Source organism: Bubalus kerabau, chromosome 4 (assembly GCF_029407905.1).
Source record: "Bubalus kerabau isolate K-KA32 ecotype Philippines breed swamp buffalo chromosome 4, PCC_UOA_SB_1v2, whole genome shotgun sequence".
NCBI lineage: Eukaryota > Metazoa > Chordata > Mammalia > Artiodactyla > Bovidae > Bubalus > Bubalus kerabau.
In genome coordinates this window covers 174,814,015-174,836,237 of record NC_073627.1, presented here as the reverse complement: position 1 = coordinate 174,836,237, position 22,223 = coordinate 174,814,015, and the positions used below count along the sequence as shown (strand labels likewise).

General features: G+C 40.8%; 2 long non-coding RNA genes across 9 annotated transcripts in view; one reads left to right on the top strand and one right to left on the bottom strand.

The window, feature by feature from the left end:
- The window catches only part of LOC129650701 (uncharacterized), a 56,119-nt gene that overhangs the window by 24,797 nt on the left and 9,099 nt on the right, over positions 1 to 22,223 (bottom strand). For 4 of the 8 annotated variants that reach the window (XR_008713949.1, XR_008713948.1, XR_008713945.1 and 1 more), the window contains 3 exons: positions 8,590 to 8,787; positions 5,068 to 5,249; positions 1,756 to 1,860 (listed from right to left, as the gene is read on the bottom strand). This is a non-coding gene — a long non-coding RNA (uncharacterized LOC129650701). Of the gene's footprint in view, positions 1 to 1,755; positions 1,861 to 5,029; positions 5,250 to 8,589; positions 8,788 to 10,451; positions 10,492 to 22,223 lie in introns of all 8 variants that reach the window. The other 4 variants (XR_008713947.1, XR_008713952.1, XR_008713953.1 and 1 more) reach the window with 4 other exon arrangements.
- LOC129650700 (uncharacterized) overlaps positions 9,223 to 22,223 on the top strand; it is a 33,519-nt gene continuing 20,518 nt past the window's right edge. Inside the window, exon 1 of the long non-coding RNA XR_008713941.1 lies at positions 9,223 to 9,370. This is a non-coding gene — a long non-coding RNA (uncharacterized LOC129650700). The remainder of the gene's footprint in view (positions 9,371 to 22,223) is intronic.

The window sequence follows — 22,223 nt, the reverse complement described above, 5'->3', positions numbered from 1 at the left end:
TGAGTGGCTTTGGAAATGTCCCCTACGATTTGGAAATGTCCTCTCACAATTGTATTGAGACAACATTTTAGATAACTTCCAGACTCAGTAATAGCAAGGGCCAGACTCAGGGATTGGCATTATCTGCTAAGAGAAGTGAGTGGATGGAAGTATGTGTTTGCATCATTGTCTGGATTCTTGCAAAGAAGGCCTCAAAAGATCACAGCAGATGAAGAGAGAAAAGCCATGTGTGGATAGTTTAGCAACCAAGGATCAGACTGCATGAGTCCAGGAATCCAGACACATGTCTCAGCATGTGAAGGTACCGGGTGGTTCTCAAAGGAATTTGGGGCATGCTTACCATCACTTTCATTGCATTCTCATCCTTTAACTCTCAAAGAAAAAATGTCAGTGAATGCTTTACTGAATATGTGATTCTCCAGGCAAGAATATTGAAGTGGGGAGCCATTCCCTTCTCCAGGGGATCTTCCCAACCCAAGAATCAAACCCAGGTCTCCTGCATTGCAGACAGATTCTTTAGTGTTTGAGCCACCAGGGAAACCCTTACTGAGATTAGCATATTGCAAAGTAGATATGTGTCAGATTAAAGAAAAAGGGATCTAAATGTTTGTCTGTGAGCCCTTGGAGAAGTCACACCTCCCCTCCCTGAAATCAATTTTGCTAAAAGAGGGACTAGAACTTGAGGCGCTCTAAAGACATTTGGGGAAAGTTGCCTGCTGCTTTAACAAAGTCTGCTAAATGATTGGAATGGGGACTTGAGACACACCTTGAGAGCAAGCAAAGTTTCCTCTTTCCAGGAGATGGTCTGTAGAAGTTCTCATGGGCCCCTTCGGGTGGGGCGGCTGGCCCTGCTAAGCAGATGGACCCAGCCTGCAGTCAGGGGTTGGTGAGTCATTTGCGACACACGTTAGTCATTCAGGTGCATTTGCATTGGACTCTGCAGCTGGGAACAGGCCCCAGTCTCCGAGTTTGTTTATTTCCATGGACGATGGATGTCCCAGAGCTTGTTGTGAAATAAGAAATTTATAAATTGTTATGTTCCACTGCTGACAGCCTTCTCCCTTCTCTTGATGATCAGCAGCCTCTCAGACAGTTCCCTTGTTCCATTCTAGAGGAAGGGGATTTGTTGCACTGAGCACTGACCAGGCTGTCCTGCCCTGGACTGGGAGCTTAATATTGATATCAGTTATCTAGTTGTATCTTCATAGCACCCCTGTAGATAGGTATAATTGTTCTCTCATCTTGGAGATGTTAGAAGAGAGGCCAAGAAAGTGTAAGAGGATTGGCAAAATTGGACAGTGAGAAAGTCTGGAGCTAAGATTCAAACCCAGAACTGTCTTTTCCAAACCAATGTTTTTTATCCTAGATTATACAGCGTTTGTCCCAGAAAAGATCACCCATTCACACCTCATTTCATTTTGGTTCTCAATATTCCCTCCTGAGATTGAAAAGCAATATGAACTTACATTCGAAGGCTGGAGAATTGCAAAGAAAATTAACATTCACCTTTTCTTTTCATTGTTTCGTTTTTTTGTGGAGAGAAATCACTGCTATTTATGTTTGTAACATGGGACTCGGAGAAGGCAATGGCACCCCACTCCAGTACTCTTGCCTGGAAAATCCCATGGATGGAGGACCCTGGTAGGCTGTAGTCCATGGGGTCGCTAAGAGTCAGACACGACTGAGCGACTTCCCTTTCACTTTTCACTTTCATGCATTGGAGAAGGAAATGGCAACCCATTCCAGTGTTCTTACCTGGAGAATCTCAGGGACGGGGAAGCTTGGTGGGCTGCCGTCTATGGGGTTGCGCAGAGTCAGACACGACTGAAGGGACTTAGCAGCAGCAGCAGCAACATGGGACTGAAAATACAATAGGGCTTCAAAAAAGTTTATAGAACTGAACTAAATTAATTTTTTGTCCATCAAGAAGATTATCTTAGAATTTCTGTTGGTGTCCATTACTGGGATAAATTTGAATTATGGTAATGTACGGAAGCAAGGATATGCTTGGATGATAATTCAAGGAATGAAAATATGGTATAAGAAATACAAAGTAATCATATCATCGTATATAATTTTTTTTTAAAAATCAACAATCTCACATTTCCAATTTTTATAGGAAATAATTACAGAAATCTTGAGCTACTATGTGAATATTATATATTCAACAGAAGACTTGCTCTCCAGATTACTGATGATCATGACTTCTAGACTCCTTACCAGCTCAAAGAAATGATGATTTTTTTTCCCCAAACAACTATCTGCAATTATCCCAAGATAGCTAGATCTAGTATCTATGTATGTATTGATCTTTTTACCTATTATCCATCTACTTAACATAGAAGATGTTTACAAATTTTTTCATCAAAGGTATCTACAATCAATGGTTTTTTAGACCATGAATGAAAAAAAAGAGAGAAAAGTACAATTTGAGAACAGGCAGTACTAGAACAAGGTTATGTGTATTTGGAAACATGGACTGCAACTCTGTGGCAGAAAAGTGCTACTGAGGAGGCCCATGAAGGGAAACAGATGTCTCCATGGATTTGGCTCCCATGAACTCAAAAGAAGTGAGCTCTGAGGCAAAGCATCAGAAACACTTGCCTTCTGAAAAAATGCCAACTTCATAAAAAGTCTTAATATCAAGCTGTGTTCATCCTCCACACTTCTTAATTTAGCTATTCTAGGTTTTTTGCATTTTCCTTTCAATTTTAGAAGCAGTTTAATTTCTTAAAAAAAAAATGATGCTAGTGTTTTATGTATTGCTTTGCATCTATAGGTTAGTTTTGGAAGAATTAACATCCTAAGAACAATGAGCTAAAAAACTTGAAGGGCATCCTCTGCATATAGTAAAGAACCTGACTGTCAATGAAGGAGACTCAGGGTATGATCCCTGGGTCAGGAAGATCCTCTGGAGAAGGAAATGGCAATCCACTTCAGTATTCTTTGCCTGGAAAATTTCATGGACAGAGGAGTCTGGTGGGCTACAATCCATGGGGTCACAAAGAGTAGGACGGGAATGAGCACGCACCCACATGGTTTGCATATGTTTAGAGCGCTCTCTATGCAGACAATTCTTCTGTTATTGGAAATTCTAAGCCCCTTGGTCTTCCAGGATTCTGAGTTCCATCTCAACTCAGGGAGTCTTCTTGGCTCAGATTGTGTTCCATTTTCTTTTTGCTAGGTCTGGAAACTCTCTCAAGGCAGCAAGCTGTCACATCTATACAGTTTACATTATTTGCTTCCTGTCTCTGAAGGGCCACTGTCCTTCATTACCTGATGTCTTCAAAACCATCGGTTCATAATTTTGCTTGCTTTTAGTTTTAATGGAGTAAGCTCAACATGATCACTGTTGCTTCTTCTTGTGGGAAATCAAAGTCATTTAATTATGCTGAATATTTTAATTAAATTTCATGAGTTAGTGTTAGTCGCTCGGTCATGTCTGACTCTGTGACTCTATGGACTGTAGCCGGCCAGGCTCCTCTGTCCATGGGATTCTCCAGGCAAGTATACTAGAGTGGGTAGCTATTCCCTTCTCCAGGAGATCTTTCCAACCCAGGAATCAAACCCAAGTCTCCCACATTGCAGGCAGATTCTTTACCATCTGAGTCACCAGGGGAGCCCCCAAATTTAATTAAATAGTATACAAATATTTATTGTTACACTTATATCTACCACCTCCAATGCCATCTATTCCTTTGTATAGAGGCAAATTTCCCTTTGGTATTATTTTCTGTCTTCTTAAAGTATTTTTAAAGACATTACTTTTAGAGGTAATTGACTACAGATAAACAATTTCAGCTTTCTTTTGTAAAATGTTTAATTTTGCTTTAAAATTTTAAATATTTTTGTTGATTATAAAATTCCTGATTGAACACTGACCTTTTTTTCCTGTCCTTGTTCAGTACTTAATAATGTTACTTTGCTGTGTTCTGAGTTTTACTTTTCCTAAGAAACTGTCAGTGGTATACTAGTCTTTGACACTCTGTGCAAAATGTTTTTTTTTTTTCTTTCCCTCCTAAGATTTCTTTAACACTGGTTTAAGAAATTTGATGATATGCTTTGGTGTAGTTTTCTTCATATTTCTTCTGCTAGGGTTTTGTTGTCCTTCCCAGATATGTGGGTTTATAGTTCTCATCAAGTGTGGATAAAGTTCAGTCATCATTTCTTCAAATACATTTTCTGTTCTTTCTCCTTGCCTTTGGGAACTCCAATTATACATATATAGATTATGGTGGTATCTGTCATGTTTATGCATGGAAAGTTACTCCATTTGCAACTATTAAGTGTCATGTGAGGAGCAACTTTGAAACTATTCACAAGTTCTGTTTCTCATCATCCCCTAACTTTAGTATCCATGGATGCACACAGTAATTATTACAACAGATTTTGCCAAAAGGTAATTTTCTATTTATGTCATTCCTTTTACATTTATTAAGTGTAATTCTATAAGATTTAGAGAATAGTAACTCTGTCCCTCAAAGACACTTACATACTAAACTCCAGACCCTGTAAGTTATAATGTTACATGAAAAGGAAGAAATAAGAGTGTAGATAGAATTATAGTTGCTAATCAGCTGATTTTAAAATAATATTATCCTGAATTATCTATAGTTGGTCCAATGTAATCAAATAGGTCCTTTGAATGGGAGGCAGGAGTTTAGCGTCAGGATGATGTAGTGTGAGAAAGATTCTACTAGCCATTTTTGACTTTAATGATATTCAGAGTGAGGGAAAGTGGTAGTCCCCCAAAGGATGCTGGAAGTCTGTGGAACATGGAAAAGACAAGAAAATATCGTCCCACAGAGCCCATGTAAAGGAATGCATTCTTGTCAACAACTCGGTGTTAGCCCACTGAAACCCATTTCAGACTTCCGACCTCTAGAATTAAACATTTTTTAAATTTTAAACTAATTTTTTGCATTATAATCTTTTAAAATTTTAATTCTTTTTACAGTGGCAATAGAAAACTAATGAATTCTACCATAAGGAAGCAAGGCCCCTTTTCTCCATTTATTTATCAACTCACTCATTCATTCATTCACTCTTTTGCTGCCTGAGTCATACCAGATTTGGTCACTGGAAACTTCTTCAAATTGACTCCATGTCCTTCTACATCTCCATCACTTGATGAAAGTATGTTCTTCCCCCACAGTCTCGCACTTTCAGCCCAATGTTATACTGATCTCTGTGAATCAGATTTTATATACTTAATTGCTTCTCAGGATTACATGTGACATTGATACTGCCTGAAAAATAATGTAGTCCAAAAAAGGAAAGATATTAGAAGCCAAATAAATTCTCACATCTTTAAAAGCCTGATTAAAGGTCTTCACAGTCACTTATGTCTAATGTTTGGAATTGACATAAAAGGTAATTATAAGAGATCTTCAAATGTCCTTACTTCACAATTGGAATTGACATTTTAACATAATTTTGTCTCACAATGCCTTCGTGTCACCTTATTTATATCTTTATTTATCCTGAAAGGAAATCAAAATACTAGTGTCCAACACTGATAAAAATGCATTGTAGTCAAAGCTTGAACTTTGAAAACTAATGAATCAGTCATTATTACCCATAAACCTAAAGGTATTTTTGCCTAGCTAAAATATACCTTTAAAAAATTCAGTTAAATACACATCTCCCTCGACTTAGGATGTGATTACATCCTAGTAAACCTATCATAAGTTGAAAATATTTAAGTCAAAATGCGTTTAGTACACACAATCTACTAAATATCAAAAGTTAAACTAACCTATCTTAAATGTGTTCAGAACACATATGTTAGCCTACAGTTGGCAGAAATTATCTAACAAAATGTCTGTTTCATAAGAAAGTGTTGAATCTCATGTAATTTTTCAAATGCTGCCCTGAAAGTGAAAAGCAGAATGATTGTACAGGTCCAGAATGGTGATATTGGTTGTTCATTCTCATGATCCGGTGGCTGACTGAGAGGCGTGGCTACTGCCACTGCCCAAATCACAAGAGAACATATTCCTAAGCCTAGGAAAAGGTCAAATTTAAAATTCCAAGTACAGTTTCTACTGAATACATGCCACTTTTACACCATTCTAAAGCCAAAAAGTCTTGAGTCAAACCACCTTGAGTGGTTTGAGTGGTTAAGTCACGGACATTCTGTATGTATTGACTAATTTATTAATGAGTTGACAAGGAGCTAAAATATTAGAAGTGACTAAAAATTGAAAAGGAACTCATACAGTTCATTTCTATAATTAAAATGTATGTAAATGAGACTGATATTTGATTTACAAATGGATTCTCAGAAATACAGGTGTTGCACAGAACAAGACTTACTTGCAAATGAGAGAAAAATACTGATACTTCACATCTATGGTGAATTGAAATTTCTGTAATCTGCATTCATTAGTTTTTATGTTGTTATTCTTTAGCCATCTAGTCATGTCTGACTCCTTACACCACCATGGACTGCAGTACACCAGGATTCCCTGTCCTTCACCATCACCTGGAGCTTGTTCAAACTCATGTCCATTGAGTCAGTGATGCCATCCAGCCATCTCATCCTCTGTCGTCTCTTCTCCTCCTGCCCTCAATCTTTCCCAGCATCAGGGTCTTTTCCAACGAGTTGGTTCTCCATATCAGGTTGCCAAAGTATTGGAGCTTCAGCTTCAGTTCTTCCAATGAATATTCAGGGTTGATTTCCTTTAGGATTGACTGATTTGATCACCTTGCAGTCCAAGGGACTCTCAAGAGCCTTCTCCAACACCACAGTTCAAAAGCATCAATTCTTCAGCACACAGCCCTCTTTACGGTCTATATCTCACATCCATGCATGATCACTGGAAAAACCATAGCTTTAACTAGATGGACTTTCGTAGGCAAAATGATGTCTCTGCTTTTTAATACACTGACTAGGTTTGTCATAGCTTTTCTTCCAAGAAGCAAGCATCTTTTAATTTCATGCCTGCAGTAATTTTGGAATTCAAGAAAATAAAATCCGTCACTGTTTCCACTCTTCCCCCATCTATTTGACATGAAGTGATGGGACTAGATGCCATAACCTTAGTTTTTTGAATATTGAGTTTTAAGCCAGCTTTTTTACTCTTCTCTTTCACTCTCATCATTAACTTTTTTCGTTCTTCGCTTTCTGCCATTAGGATGATGTCATCTGCATGATCTCAAAAAACTAAGATCATGGCATCTGGTCCCATCACTTCATGGCAAATAAATGGGAAAACAATGGAAACAGTGACAAAGTTTCTTTTCTTAGGCTCCAAAATCACAGCAGATGGTGACTGCAGCCATGAAACTATAAGACGCTTGCTCCTTGGAAGAAAAGCTATGATTAACCTAGACAGCATATTAAAAAGCAGAGACATTACTTTTCCAACAAAGGTCCACCTAGTCAAAGATATGGTTTTTCCAGTAGTCATGTATGTATGTGAGAGTTGGACCATAAATAAAGCTGAGCACCAAAGAATTGATGCTTTTGAACTGTGGTACTGGAGAAGACTCTTGAGAGTCCCTTGGACTGCAAGGAGATCAAATCAGTCAGTCCAAAAGGAAATTAACCCCAAGTATTCATTGGAAGGACTGTTGCTGAAGCTCCAATACTTTGGCCACCTGATCCAAAGAGCTGACACATCAGAAAACAAGATGTTGGAGGACAGGGAAGCATGGTGTGCTGCAGGTCATGGGGGAGAGGTGGACACGATGGAGAAACTGAACAACAACATCTGAATATCTGAGGTTCTTGATATTTATCCCAGCAATCTTGATTCCAGCTTAGGATTCATCCAGCCTGGCATTTCGCATGATGTACTCTGCATAAAAGTTAAATAAGCAGAGTGATAATGTACAGCCTTGACATAAGCTTTCCCAATTTTGAACCAGTCTGTTGTTCCATGTCCAGTTCTAACTGTTGCTTCTTGATCTGCATACAGGTTTCTCAGGAGACAGATAAGGTAGTCTGGTATTCCCATCTCTTTAAGAATTTTCCAGTTTGTTGTGATCCACACGTTCAAAGGCTATAGTGTAGTCAATAAAGCAGAAGTAGATTTTTTTTTTTTTTTTTTTGGATTTCCTTGCTTTCTCTATGATCCACCAAATGTTGGCAATTTCATTTCTGGTTCCTCTGCCTTGTCTAAATCTAGCTTGTACATTTGGAAGTTCTCAGTTCATGTACTGCTAGCTTAAAGGATTTTAAGCATTACCTTGCTAGCATGTGCAATGAGCTCAATTGTAGCTTGAACATCATTTGGCATTGCCCTTCTTTGGGATTGGAATGAAAACTGACATTTTCAGTCCTGTGGCCACTTCCGAGTTTTCTAAATTTCCAAGTTTTTATGTATTTAAGTTATAATATGTAGGTTATTAGCATGTAATTAGTTGACCATTCCTTTGGAATTATAAAAAGTCATCCAGATTTTCCTAATTTTTAGCTCAAAATTCTAACTCAGTAGGATTTAGGTATTTAATAAGTGGTGACAACGTTGACCTATAGAGAAATGTCCTAAGGCAAAGGACTGAGAGTTTCTTGGATAAGAAAACAAAAGACAGAGAGTAGGTCCTTGAAGAAGATAATAAAGAAGAGCAAGGCTGACTTACTCAGGAAAGAATTACTCTAGCAGGTAGAATCCTAATTGGATGATAACAAATTTAGCTTCATTCCAGCTGAACGGTGGCAGCAAGGGGTCAGGGAGGGGGAGATACCATAGGATTCATAAGGAGACAGCTTGCAAGGTGGGTCTAGGTTCTCTGTGGCCAAGAAGGGCAGGAGCTTGGCATGCCACGTGGAAAATCAATCTAGAGCAAAAGCATAGATAGAAATTTGGGGCAATAAATTCAGTCTGACAAGAGTAAAATAAGAATAGGAATGATGGGAAGTTGAAATTGTGAATTGAAGCCAGACAGTGACACATCTTGAATGACATCCTCAGGGGATGGGGAGCAGCTTTGCTGCTTGCCTTCCTGGCATCTACTGAACCTTTCATTGTATCCACATGGTTCACACTGTTTGGCCAGGGGTTGGTGCTGATTTCCCTAAACAGACTGTAGCCACTCTACATACCTTCCTACAACATTCAGCTCAGAGGTTGCTTTAAACTCAAATCTAAGGAAATCAGCTTATGACATCTCTTTAGAGCCAGTGATTGTTTCAGAGGTGGGTCCACAGCTTAAGATGGAGTGATAGGAAGAAATCCTTGATTTGACTTGTGTGGGATGGTGATGTGGATTTAGGATACCTCTGACTGCTTTAAACATGTTGCTAAATAATAGAAGTCAGTTAGAGAACAAAACTGACATTTGGACAAGAACCAAGTGAGAGACAGAGCTAAAATTCTATTCAAATTGTGCCCAAACCCCAAATCACCTCTGGATTTTTCTGGTAAGTGAAGTAATCTATTCTCATTATTCTTTTAATTGGATAGGTCTGTTATTGTTCCTTGCAATGAAAGGTGTCCTAATAGACTTGTTATTCAGAAAACAGAACATCTGTGAAGGTTTCCACACAAGATTATACAGTGATCAGGGTGACATTACAGGAAGAACGTTCTGATATCCCAGTGAAAGCTGCACTGAAATAGGCAAGTTTGAAAGAGAAAAGGGAGAGGCCACACTGGGGATGACACCACACTAGTTTGGGTGAGAGATGAATCTTTAAGTATGGCAGTGTGAATATGGAAATGCAGAGAAACTGAGAAACATCACCAAAGTTAAATAGAAATGCCTCTTCAATGTTGACAGCTAAGTGAGAAATATCATTTTACCTATAATTTATGCTCTGCTCATTTCCTCTTATACATGGTGGAGCATGCTAACGTGAATTTCCAACTGAACTCTATGTAGAAATTGTGCTTTATGTGGTCCTGGCATGGAACAGATAATACCCAGGACTCCATTATTTGAGATTACCCATTATCCAGTTGTTGGGGCCTTACCATGGTGGGGTGCTAACTACAGGTGAGAGAGGGTAATGAAAAGAAAAGAAAAAAAAAAGATGGAGAAGGAAGGAGAGAAGATGGACAGAGAGAGGATCCAGGGTTCAGGGCTTCCAGAAAGGAGATGTTGATCCCAGATCACTTGACTCGAGGGATTAACAATAACGAAAACAAAACAAAACAGGAAAAGACAATGAGGGCAAAGTGAAGATGAAATAAAAAATAAATACATAATAAAAATAACAATGGTAATAACATGACCTCATGTTTATCAAGGTCATTTATCATGACCTCATATTTACCATGTCTCAGCTGGTGTGTAAACAATTTACATGTTCTAACTTATTCAACCTTTACATACACCCTATGATCTAATAATGACTAATAATGACAGTCAGTCTTAGAAAGGTTAAGTAATCTGCTCAAAATCAAACAGTCTGAAGAGCTGGAGCTGGTGATGAACACAAATATGTCAGACCATACTGCTGTAGGAACCAGGTTTTTAAAAAATACCATCCAGCTCCTTACCTTGCTGGGGACTTCCCAGGTGGCTCAGTGGTAAAGAATCCTGCCAATTCAGGAGACACAAGAGACACAGTTTCAGTCCCTGTGTTGGGAAGATCCCCGGGCATGGGAAATGACAACCCAGTCAAGTGCTCTTGCTTGGAGAATCCCATGGACCGAGGAGCCCGGTGGGCTGCAGTTCGTGGGGTCACAGAGAGTCAGGGCTGAGTGCATGCAGCAGGGCCTTGCCTCTCTATGTGAATCTCTCATCAAGTGAGATTCCAATTCCAACCTGAGGCTTTTTTTCTCCCTGGTGCTAGCCTCCTCCACCCATTCCTCTTTCCTTAACTTGAATATCACTTCTCTTGGCATAATTTCCATGACTTTCTAGAACCATATAGCACCCCCTCTTGTGGAGTCCCCGCTTCCACCCGCAGGACGGTACTAACTGCCGCTCTGTCTGCTTCCTGAGTTAGACTGTGGCCTCTGTGAGGGGAGGCTTGCCTGTTTGCTCACTGACTGAAACACCATGGATATTCAATGGTTGTGTCAAGTGAATGAATGAGGTCAGAAGGGCATGAGTGGAGGACAGAATACTCCATGTAATAAGCAATGCATGTGTATGTTTCTGTGGAAGGCCTGTTCTCAAAAATAAGATCTGAACAATGGCAAGAACGTGCTTGGGCTGTTTTTTCCAGCATCCTGAAATCTAGCTGGGAGAGCGGGATTTCTGCATTGGGCAGTAAGGTATGTTTATCTTTATGATTCCCACACCTCCTTTCAAAAGGCTGGATTTAACATGGAGATTTCAACTTCAAATGGTCTCCAGAGATTTTGCTGTTGACGAGAACAAGACTTTTTTTGGTAAAAGGTAGTGAATGAAAGCAAGAAATGGTCAAGAAGAGAACAGGCCAGACGACTCAGTCTCCTTCCACAGGCACTCAAGTAATTAAAATAAAAACAATTACTCATATACATAGAGCAGGTCAGCACATTTTTTCACAGAACAAGGGAAATGCACAACTCCTAAGAGGCAGTGATATAAATATTTCAGCTGATAGTATGTCCAGGACCAAGAAGGTAAAATAAACTAGATTTAAACAAACAATTTGACACAGAACTGCAAAAAGGCATTGTGAAATTCTGCAAAATTGCAGATCCGATTTCCCTGGAATATACTTTGGCCTAGCAAAACCTTGACAATTATTCATGTTGGAGGACTAAGCAGAAATGCAGACAACGGGAAAACAAACACTCAATCATCAGGTTTCAGAATGTTGCAGTGTCCAGAAAATGCCTATGTTTGCCTCTTTTTCTCTGAAACCTAGAGCTGGCCTACTGATTCTTATGTTCGTGCTAGGTCGATTCAGTCAAGTCCTATTCTTTGCGACCCTATGAACTTTAGCCAGCCAGGCTCTTCTAACCAAGGGGATTCTCCAGGCAAGAATACTGGAATGGGTTGCCATGCCTTCTTCCAAGAGATCTTCCCAACCCAGGGATCAAAGCCATATCTCTTGTGTCTCATGCATTGGGAGGCAGATTCTTTACCACTGGTGCCACCTAGGAAGCCCTCTTGATCCCTATGGTGAAGACATGAAGTGAAGTTGCTCAGTCGCATCTGACTCTGAAACCGCATGGACTGTAGCTTACCAGGCTTCTCCATCCATGGGATTTTCCAGGCAAGAATACTGGAGTGGGTTGCCATTTCCTACTCCAGGAGATCTTCCTGACACAGGGATTGAACCCAGATCTCCCACATTGTAGGCAGACGCTTTACCATCTGAGCCATCAGGGAAGTGATCCCTATGGTGGTGGTGGTTTAGTTGCTAAGTCATGTCCAAGTCTTTGTGAACCTGTGGACTGTAGCCTGCCAGGCTGCTCTGTCCATGGTATTCTTCAGGCAAGAATACTGTAGTGGCTTGCCATTTTCTTCTCTAGGGGATCTTCCTGACCCACGAATCGAACGCAGATCTCCTACACTGCAGGCAGATTCTTTACCAATTCAGCTACAAGGGAAGCCCTTGGTACCTGAAGTGAAACTGTTCATCACTCAGTTGTGTCCAACACTTTGCGACCCCAAGGATTGTAGCCTCTGTTCATGGAGTTCTCCAAGGAAGAATACTGGAATGGGTTGCTATTCCCTTCTCCAGGGGATTTTTCCAACCCAGGCATCAAACCCTGGTCTCCTGCACTGCAAGCAGATTCTTTACTATCTGAGTCATTTGATCCCCATATCTCCCAATATATACCTTGCCACTAACAATAAATAAGGATTCATAGCACTGAGGCTGTAAGGACTCCCTGGCACAAGATATTTTCTGCCCTGCTATTGCTAAGAATAGAATCTGTGTACTCTTGAACCTCATACTGAGCTAGCATTCTGATTTTCCTTGTTGAGAAGTTGCTATGTGCCTGGTCCACAGCCACTTGAAGATTTAACAAAAACTTTAATGAGACTCTGAGTTGTGAAGTCATGTTCTTCCCTGTCTACTGGTCAAACTTTCAGCTTATCAAGTTGAAATTGCAGATCTGACTCACACCACTGCATTCCATCCATCTATGACCACCCAGTATCTCCAGGACAAAGTACAGATCTCTGAGCCTATACAGGAAGTTCTCATGCTTCTATCCCTGCTTAAGTCTTTAAGCTCATTTCCCAGAACTGCGTGGAGATACACAGCCAGCTGGATTGCTGTATACCTGTATCACTGTTGTGACTAATTCCCACCAGTCACACCAGCTCTAATACCAGTCTACACTATTAAGCCTTGTCCATCTGGCCAAATTCTGTCCTTTAGTCTGAGCTCAAGAATTATCTTTTTTTCTGAAACTTTACTCTGCAGGCAGACCTTGGAACTCCTCTGTAGATACCCAACTTCAGTTTGCTCAAACCTCCATTGATCAGTGAAGATATTGTATTAATCCTTTTTACATACAAATCAATATCTTTTCCAAGGGTATGCTTCCTAGGCAAAGGCTGTGTATTATTCTTCACTGTGGTCCCAGGGCTCAGATCTCGCTTAATTGCAAAATCAGCGCTCAGCAAATAGTTATTGGCATCAGAGGCTGGAAGTCCTGCTTTACTTTTCTGATAATTGCAATTTTTGTTCAGTTTCCCATCACTCATTGAGTGTTTCTTGAGCTTCTACCATGCCAGGTACTAAGGAGATAGTGGTGAATAAAAATAGACAAGGCCTCTATTTTTGTGAAGTATAATGGCTGGAGGAGAAGTCAAAAATGGTTCCAATGACACCAGTGATGAACATATGATTGAAAATAAAGCCCTAAAGGAAAGGGGGTTTATTGCAGCACTGTGAGTGGAGGTTCAGTGGAGGTTCCATGGATGGAATGATGATTTTGCTTGGAGAGAAGCAATGATTAGTAATTTGGTATAGGGGTGGGGAGAGGGAGATTATCTCAAGGAAAGTAGGTAGTGGTTTTAGACATTTTATAATGAGAGGGAGGGGAACATGTACATTTGAATGAACATGTACCTGAAAAGGAAAGATCTAGACCAACAGTTCTCAAGCAGGGGAATTCCCCCATCCCCAGGGACATTAGGCAAGCTGGAGAGATTTTTGGCTGTGAATAACTGGCAGTGAGTACCATCTAGTGGGTAGAGACCAGGGATGCTATTAAATATTCTACACTAGCCCCCAAAGAATCATCCAGTCCAACAAGTCAATAGTACCAAAGCTGAGACCCTCTAATGTAGTGGAAACTGGTATCAAATAAGGCTGAAGAGACAGACGTGTGAAGATCATGAAGGTCTCTGTAGTCCATGGGAAATAGTTTGGTCAGGAAGAATAAGGAAGAAGGAAAGAGTTAGTAGCTCAGTTGTGTCCGATTCTTTGCGAGGCCATAGATTGTAGCCTGCCAGACTCCTCATGTCCATGGAATTCTCCAGACAAGGTATTGGAGTCGATTGCCATTCCCTTCTCCAGGATATCTTCTTGACCCAGGGATTGAACCGAGGTCTCCTGCATTGAAGGCATGTTCTTTATCAGCTGAGGCACCAGGGAAGCCCATGAAGAATAAGAGGGAGCCAATAAAGAATTGAGCATGGAGAGATGGCATCCCTTGTTTTTCCCTTCATTAAAATCATCCAGGCTTCAGTATGAGGGCATGTTGGATGTCTGGATAATCTTGGATTAGAGAGAAATAAGAACAAATGGTAGAGAACAGTTAAGAGGATTTTTGAGTATCCAGGCAGGAGAAAATGATTTGGACCAGCTTTGCCTCCCCTATTCCTGTCACCATCCATTCCAGGGCTGCTGTTAAGCATTGTCCACTACTCCTCTATCTCAATATTTCTTTTATTTATTTTTATTTCTTCTTTTTCAGTCTCATGTCATCCCCAAGAGTAACATCTGGTTTAAAAGACTTAACTAGATATTATAGAATATCTTAGAGCTGGAAAAAGATCTTTGAAGTCAAATGAATTTTAGCCTGATGCTTAAATGCTTTGAATGCTGACTACATGGGAACCTTCATATTCCTCAAAACTGTTCTGTCATGGTGGAGGAGTGAATTTTACACCACGTTCTTGACAGTCCGTGGTTTCCAGGAAGCGGAGGGAATGTCTTCATGCATTTATGTGGTTCATGAGATGCCACCCAGGTTCCTTTCCATCTTTCAGCGATTCTGTGCTGCAACTCAGAGCGCAGGCTCTGACTTGCAGCTCTCTTAACGTATCATCCTGCTTCATAGCTCTGTAGTTTGCATATGCTTTTCCTCTGCCAGGAATGCCCTCGTTCTACTAACCAGCTCTGCTTGGTTAACCACAAAACATCCTCCACAATGATACTTTGGCATGACTTACTCTGAAGAGCTTTATCAGAAACTTTTGTTATTTAACCCCTAACACTGTTCATTGTACCTACTTATCAATGCAGAATGTGATTCCTTAAAAGTAGAACTTCTCTTTTTCCGTATTTATCTCTGGTTCTCAGTGCCATAGGCATAGGCTCAGTCATCTGAGAACAATTTTCAGAGTTGGTATAGATTTAAGAAAGGGTCCTTCTTCTTGTGTTCCTTCAACTCAAGAAATTCCCCCTAATTCTGCCTCTTATTCTTTGCTTGTCAGAGAAGGCAATGGTACCCCACTTCAATACTCTTGTGGAAAATCCCATGGATGGAGGAGCCTGGTAGGCTGCAGTCCATGGGGTCGCTAAGAGTTGGTCGCTAAGAGTGACTTCACTTTCACTTTTCACTTTCATGCATTGGAGAAGGCAATGGCAACCCACTCCAGTGTTCTTGCCTGGAGAATCCCAGGGACGGGGGAGCCTTATGGGCTGCTGTCTCTGGGGTTGCACAGAGTCGGACACGACTGAAGCGACTTAGCAGCAGCAGCAATAGAAACAGTAAATTAATTAAACAGCAATAGATAAGTTATAAGACTGCTTATTCTATTATACTCTATAGTTACATTAACCTATTGAGTGCTAATTCAGAAAAATCTAGCACTCTGGAAGCAGTGTACACCGACTAGAAGATTTCAAAGCTGTATGGGCAAGGTCACTTTGGGATCTTCAATTATACAATTTGAACTAAAAGTCATATTCAGTGCCTAAAATATTCTATATTTTTGCTCCTATCAATTTATATCACCCAACCATAGTTTTGCCATGTGTCCCTAGCATTTGCTACAGGGATGAGAGATCAACCATTAACTCAGTAACAGAATGAACAAATCAAAATAAGAACCCTTCTTACAACAATAATCCCACATAAGCTTGGAACAGTCCCCATTCTCGGAACAGCCTTAAAGATGAAGTGAGTCACCTCCTTTTAGAATGAGGGGATTGAGTCTGGAGAAAGACAGGCTCCAGGTCATGCGGAGCAGCAGCACTGGAGCAGCCTGTCTCCGCCACCACAGCACTGTGAAATCCAACAAATCAGTGCCCTTCTCTGCATCGTACTCCGTCATACCCAGTAATATCTATCAGAAAGGGAAACATGTAACATCTTTTTAGGATTCATTGTGTCATAGCCAGAAGAAGAGACGAATTTATAAAAGCATTCCCCTCCTGTCCTTTCTTCTAGTTATACGCTCTGGGACATCTTGGAGTGCAAAGTCAAGTGGGCCTTAGGAAGCATCACTATAAACAAAGCTAGTGGGGGTGATGGAATTTCAGCTGATAGTTAAAATCCTGAAAGATGATGCTGTGAAAGTGCTGTACTCAACATGTCAGCAAATTTGGAAAACTCAGCAGTGGCCACAGGACTGGAAAAGGTCAGTTTTCATCCCAATCCCAAAGAAGAGCAATGCCAAAGAATATTCAAAGTACTGCACAATTGCACTCACTTCACATGCTAGCAAAATAATGCTCAAATTTCCCAAGCTGGGCTTCAACAATATGTGAACTGAGAAATTCCAGAGGCTCAAGCTGGATTTAGAAAAGACAGAGGAACCAGAGATCAAATTGCCAATATCCACTGGATCATAAGAAAAGCAAGAGAATTCCAGAAAAATATCTACTTCTGCTTTATTGACTATGCAAAGTCTTTGTGTGGATCACAACAAACTGTGGAAAATTCTTCAAGAGATAGGAATACCAGATCACCTTATCTGTCTCCTGAGAAATCTGTATGCAGGTAAAGAAGAAATAGTTAGAACCAGATATGGAACAACAGACTGGTTCCAAATCAGGAAAGGAGTAAGTCAAGGCTGTATATTGTCACCCTGCTTATTTAACTTATATGCAGAGTACATCATGCAAAATGCTGGGCTGGATGAAGCACAAGCTTGAATCCAGATTGCCAGGAGAAATATCAATAATCTCAGATATGCAGATGACACCACCCTTATGGCAGAAAGTGAAGAGGAACTAAAGAGCCTCTTGAAAGTGAAAGAGGAGAGTGAAAAATCTGGCTTAAAAATGCAACATTCAAAAACAAAGATCATGGCATCCAGTCCCATCACTTCATGGCAAATATATGGGGAAACAATTTAAACTGTAACAGATTTTATTTTCTTGGGCTCCCAAATCACTGCAGATGGTGATTGCAGCTGTGAAATTAGATGCTTGCTCCTTGGAAGAAAAGTTTTGACCAATCTAGACAGCATATTAAAAAGCATAGACATTACTTTGCTGACATGTCCATCTAGTCAAAGCCATGGTTTTTCCAGTAGTCATGTATGGATGTGAGAGTTGGACTATGAAGAAAGCTGAACGCCAGAGAATTGATGCTTTTGAACTGTGGTGTTGGAGAAGACTCTTGAGAGTCCCTTGGACTTCAAGGAGATCAAACCAGTCAATCCAAAAGGAAATCAGTCCTGAATATTCATTGGAGGGACTGATGCTGAGTCTGAAACTCCAATACCTTGGCCACTTGATGAGAAGAGCTGACTCATTGGAAAAGACCCTGATGCTGGGAAGGATTGAAGGCAGGAGCAGAAATGGATGACAGAGGACAGGATGGCTGGATGGCATCACTGACTCAATGGAAGTGAGTTTGAGCAAGCTCAGGAGATGGTGAAGAACAGGGAAGCCTGGTGAGTTGCAGTCCATGAGGTCGCAAAGAATCAGACAGGACTGAGGGACTGAACAAAAACAACAAGATGAGAAGCTTCCATTTTACCGCTTTGAAGTTCAGTTTTTCTTGCTCATAAATGGGGAATGGCTGTAGACACCTCCCATGGTGTTGGAAAGCTCATTTAGGGCAATGTCAAGTTTTTCTACAGACTTTCCAGGTGATGCTAGTGGTAAAGAACTGGCCTGCCAGTGCAGGGGATGTAAGAGCCACGCGTTTGCTGCCTGGATCAGGAAGATCCCCTGGAGGAGGTCATGGCAACCCACTCCAATATTCTTGCCTGGAAAATCCCATAGACAGAGGAGTCTGGCAGGCTACAGTCCATAGGGAGTCAAAGAGAGAGTTGGTGATGGACAGGGAGGCCTGGTGTACTGCAGCTCATAGGGTCGCAAAGAGTCGGACACGACGGAGCAACTGAACTGAAAGCCACTTAGCACACGTGTACTCAGGTCGTTTTATAGATTACTTTTCAATTCTCAGTAGAACATCTGACACACAAGTGCTGAGTAATTCTGGTTACTTCGTTTGTCCATCCTCACTGTCCAGTTGCCTAAAGGAACAAAATTCAACACCAGAATGCCACAGAAAGGATATACACTCATGACACTTTTTTATGAAAAGGGAATCAAAATTATCCTCTATTTAAGGTACCCTATGTTCCTACCATTACATTCATATCACCACTTACGTACAGACAGCACTGAACGCACAGCATAGCATTTCTTGCACTCATGTAGCTTAGAAATTCTACCCTCAGATCACCTTTTCTTCTTGATCCTTCCGGTTTTATTACTGTCCTTGAGAACTGCTTATCCCACAGCCATATCAACTATTCCTCCTCATATTCTTGGAACTTTCACCTCTTTTTCCTCATTTCCTATTTGGCTTGCATGTTCTACATCAGACCTGAATGAGTCTCCAGTTCAGAGAATTTCTCAGGTCATTAGTCCCAGTTCGTGAAGGGTTTCCCACCTAATCTAGTTTTTGAGAATATACATTAATCTTACAGAGAGATGAGCCCAAGTAGCTCCCATTAGACTCAGAAAGCGAGTAGGGAATTGAGGGAAAACCCTTGAATGTCATGCCTTTTCTAGGCCTGACCCCAGTGACTATCCAGTTAAAGTCCTTTCTGGTCATGTGATTGGAAACATCGGGAGTCAATTTCTCCCCAGGTATTAAAATGTACACATTAGAGTTGATCAATAGTAAAACCACCACACCATGTTTGTATTTTTAAGTGAAATTCATAATGGATGAGCAATAGTGAGTAAAAGATCTTCTGCACCTTTTAAAGAAGCTGAAAATATTACTCAGTTCCAAAATACAAGAGCACATGATTTTTTTTTAATACTTTGGTTGAACATGGCCCAATTTCTCTATTTTGATTCATCCTTTTCATTTTTTTTTATCGTTGTTCATTAATTTGCTCACTAAAATAAAATTGGAGGAAGGGAAGACATCCATTTAAATAGTGTACCAGACCACAGGTGTTTGCAAATAACTTATAGCTTGTCTCCAAGGAGGACAGAATTAGTAGATAAAGAAAGACATGCACACAAATGAATAAAGACAGTAAAATAAGCATAACAAGAGACATATGGGCAGGATACACAAATAGCATCAATGAGGAGGTGGCCCTTTCCTGGAGCAGGCAGTAAGGAGTGCTAGCACTAAGTCTCTCCAGTCCTGTCCGACTCTTTGCAACCCCATGGACTGTAACCCACCAGGCTCTTCTGCCCATGGGATTCTCTAGGCAGGAATACTGGATGGGGTTGCCATTTCCTCCTCCAGGGGATCTTCCCAACCCAGGGATCAAACCCAGGCTTCTTATGTCTCCTGCATTGGCAGGCGGGTTCATTATCACTAGCCCCCACTGGGAAGCCCAGACAGTAAGAAAGGGGCTCTTAGTTAGCTGACTTGATGGGCTTTATGAAAATGCAATAATCAAACGATGGAGAAAATTCTGTTGGAGAAGCCACTTGAGACATCACTGGGAAACATGGAATGTTAGGGAGTTTAGACTTGATCTTCTAGGGAACAGGCAGCTATTGGAAAATATTAAACAGGAAAGAAGACATTCATAATGCTTACTTTAAAAAAAATAGTGGGAAACACAGACTGGTGAGAAAGATCTGCTGTATGTGCTATGCTCAGTTGTGTCCGACTCTGTGACCCCATGGACTGTACTCTGCCAGCCTCCTCTGTTCATGGCATTTTCCAGGCAAGAATACTGGAGTGGACTCTGTCATTTCCTCCTCCAGGGAGTAAGATCGAGGAGGCAACAAAAATAGTGCAGGAGTGGTAGCAACAGCTTAGGTCAGGTCTTTGGCACTCCTTTGCCCTCATAATTAAGTCCCAGATCCTTCGCATGGATTGCCCGTTGTATGATCTAGTCTCTGCCTGTCTTCCTAGCCTCATTTACCCATGGTTTCCTGATTCCCACTCCCATTGCCCTGTACACTATGATTCAACCACAGGGATCTGCTCTTTTGTTTCACTTCCACGTCATTGAAAATGCAGTTTCCTTTGCCAAAAGCCACTACCACCACCACCACCTCCCACACACAACGGCCTGCCAAACTCCTGGGGAAAAAACAAGTGAAAAGTGAGAGTCGCTTTGTGGTGTCCGACTCTTTGCGACCCCTTGGACTATATTTCACCAGGCTCCTCTGTCCATGGAATTCTCCAGACAAGAATACTGCAGTGGGTAGCCATCCCCTTCTTCAGGGGATCTTTCCGACCCAGGGATTGAATCCGGGTCTCCCGCATTGCAGTTTACCGTCTGGGTTGCCAGGGAAGCCCCTACTTATGTTCAAAGCACAGTTGGAAGTTCTTGTCTTGTGTGCCATCTTCCTCATCACTCCCACCCCTCAAATGCCCAATTTATTCCACATCCTCTCTCTCTAGACCCTTTGCATCTACTCAGTCACAATGCATGCTGCTCTTATTTCTGTTAAAAATATACATTTTGCCAAAAACTATGCCAGTGGCTAGGGATACATCAATGAACAGCACCATCAAAGTTGTGATCATCATAGAACTCACTCTTGCTAGGGGTCAGGACAGCCTACCCCAAGATATACCACACTGGCATATTATTTTGCATTGAAGTCACAGCTGGTGTGGGGAAACATGTTTCTTTAATAAAACAGCAGCAGCAGCAACAATACTCCGACCCTCTTCTTTCCCCTGAAAGCAGGAAATAAATCTTCCATGTTGAAGCTACCCTCCCTACACTAACATCCTTATCACCAGAGATAGGGAATTCAAGGCTAAGAAACCTGTATAACAAACTTTGTTACGCCTTTATTAGTTTGCAACCCAAAGCACAAACCCCTATGTTTTGTTAAATCTTCACAAATAATTGTTAAGATAATTTATATGAATAGTCTGCTTTGGTCACTTTGTAGGTCCTATTTCTATGTCACCTCCATACATACAAATTAAACTAGCTTTTTTCTGTTGATCAGTCTTGTGTCAATTTAATTAATCCAGCCAAAGAACCAAGAAGGGCAGAGAAGAAATTTACCCCTCCTGACACTCCTTAGCAATAAAAACAAATATTAAACAATCACCAGTTGTATGTTATTAAGAAAAAAATATTTTGTGTTTTGAAAATATAGTTCTTGACTTTAACCAAGTCAATGGTCATTTGTGTTGGACTATAATATAATTATAATCAGAGAAGAGTGAGTTAGGGTAAACATTCTTTTTTTGACATAGATCAATTACCAGAGCTCAGGACTACACAGCCTCTACCAAGGTCATGATCGATACCACTCATTTGAGGCAGGAGCAAGAACCTTGTGAACCTGTGATATTTTGATTGATAAGAAATAGATATATCTGGCCTTATACCTTTTATTGGTCCAGAATCCTAAAACCCTTAGACTTTCCTATGTTAAGAGCCATCAAGGTTTATTTTGTTATGTTAATGACTTTCCAAAATACCTCAGGTAACCTGAGGAAGGGTCCTGGTTGCCAGGAAAACCAACCCAAGTTAGAGGGTTGAACCTTTAGTACCTTCTACCCCTCAGTCTCTAAGGAGAAGGAAGAGACTGGAGGTTGAATCAATCACCAATGGCCAAGGAGCTAATCAATCATGCCTCTGTAATCCAACATTCATCAAAAACCAAAAGACAAGGTTCAGAGAGCTTGGGAGTTGGACAATGCATACACCTTCAAGGTGACTGAAGCTCCTGCACGGGGGGCCCTCCTGGACCCCACACTGTGTATGTCTTCATCTAGCTTTTCCTCTGT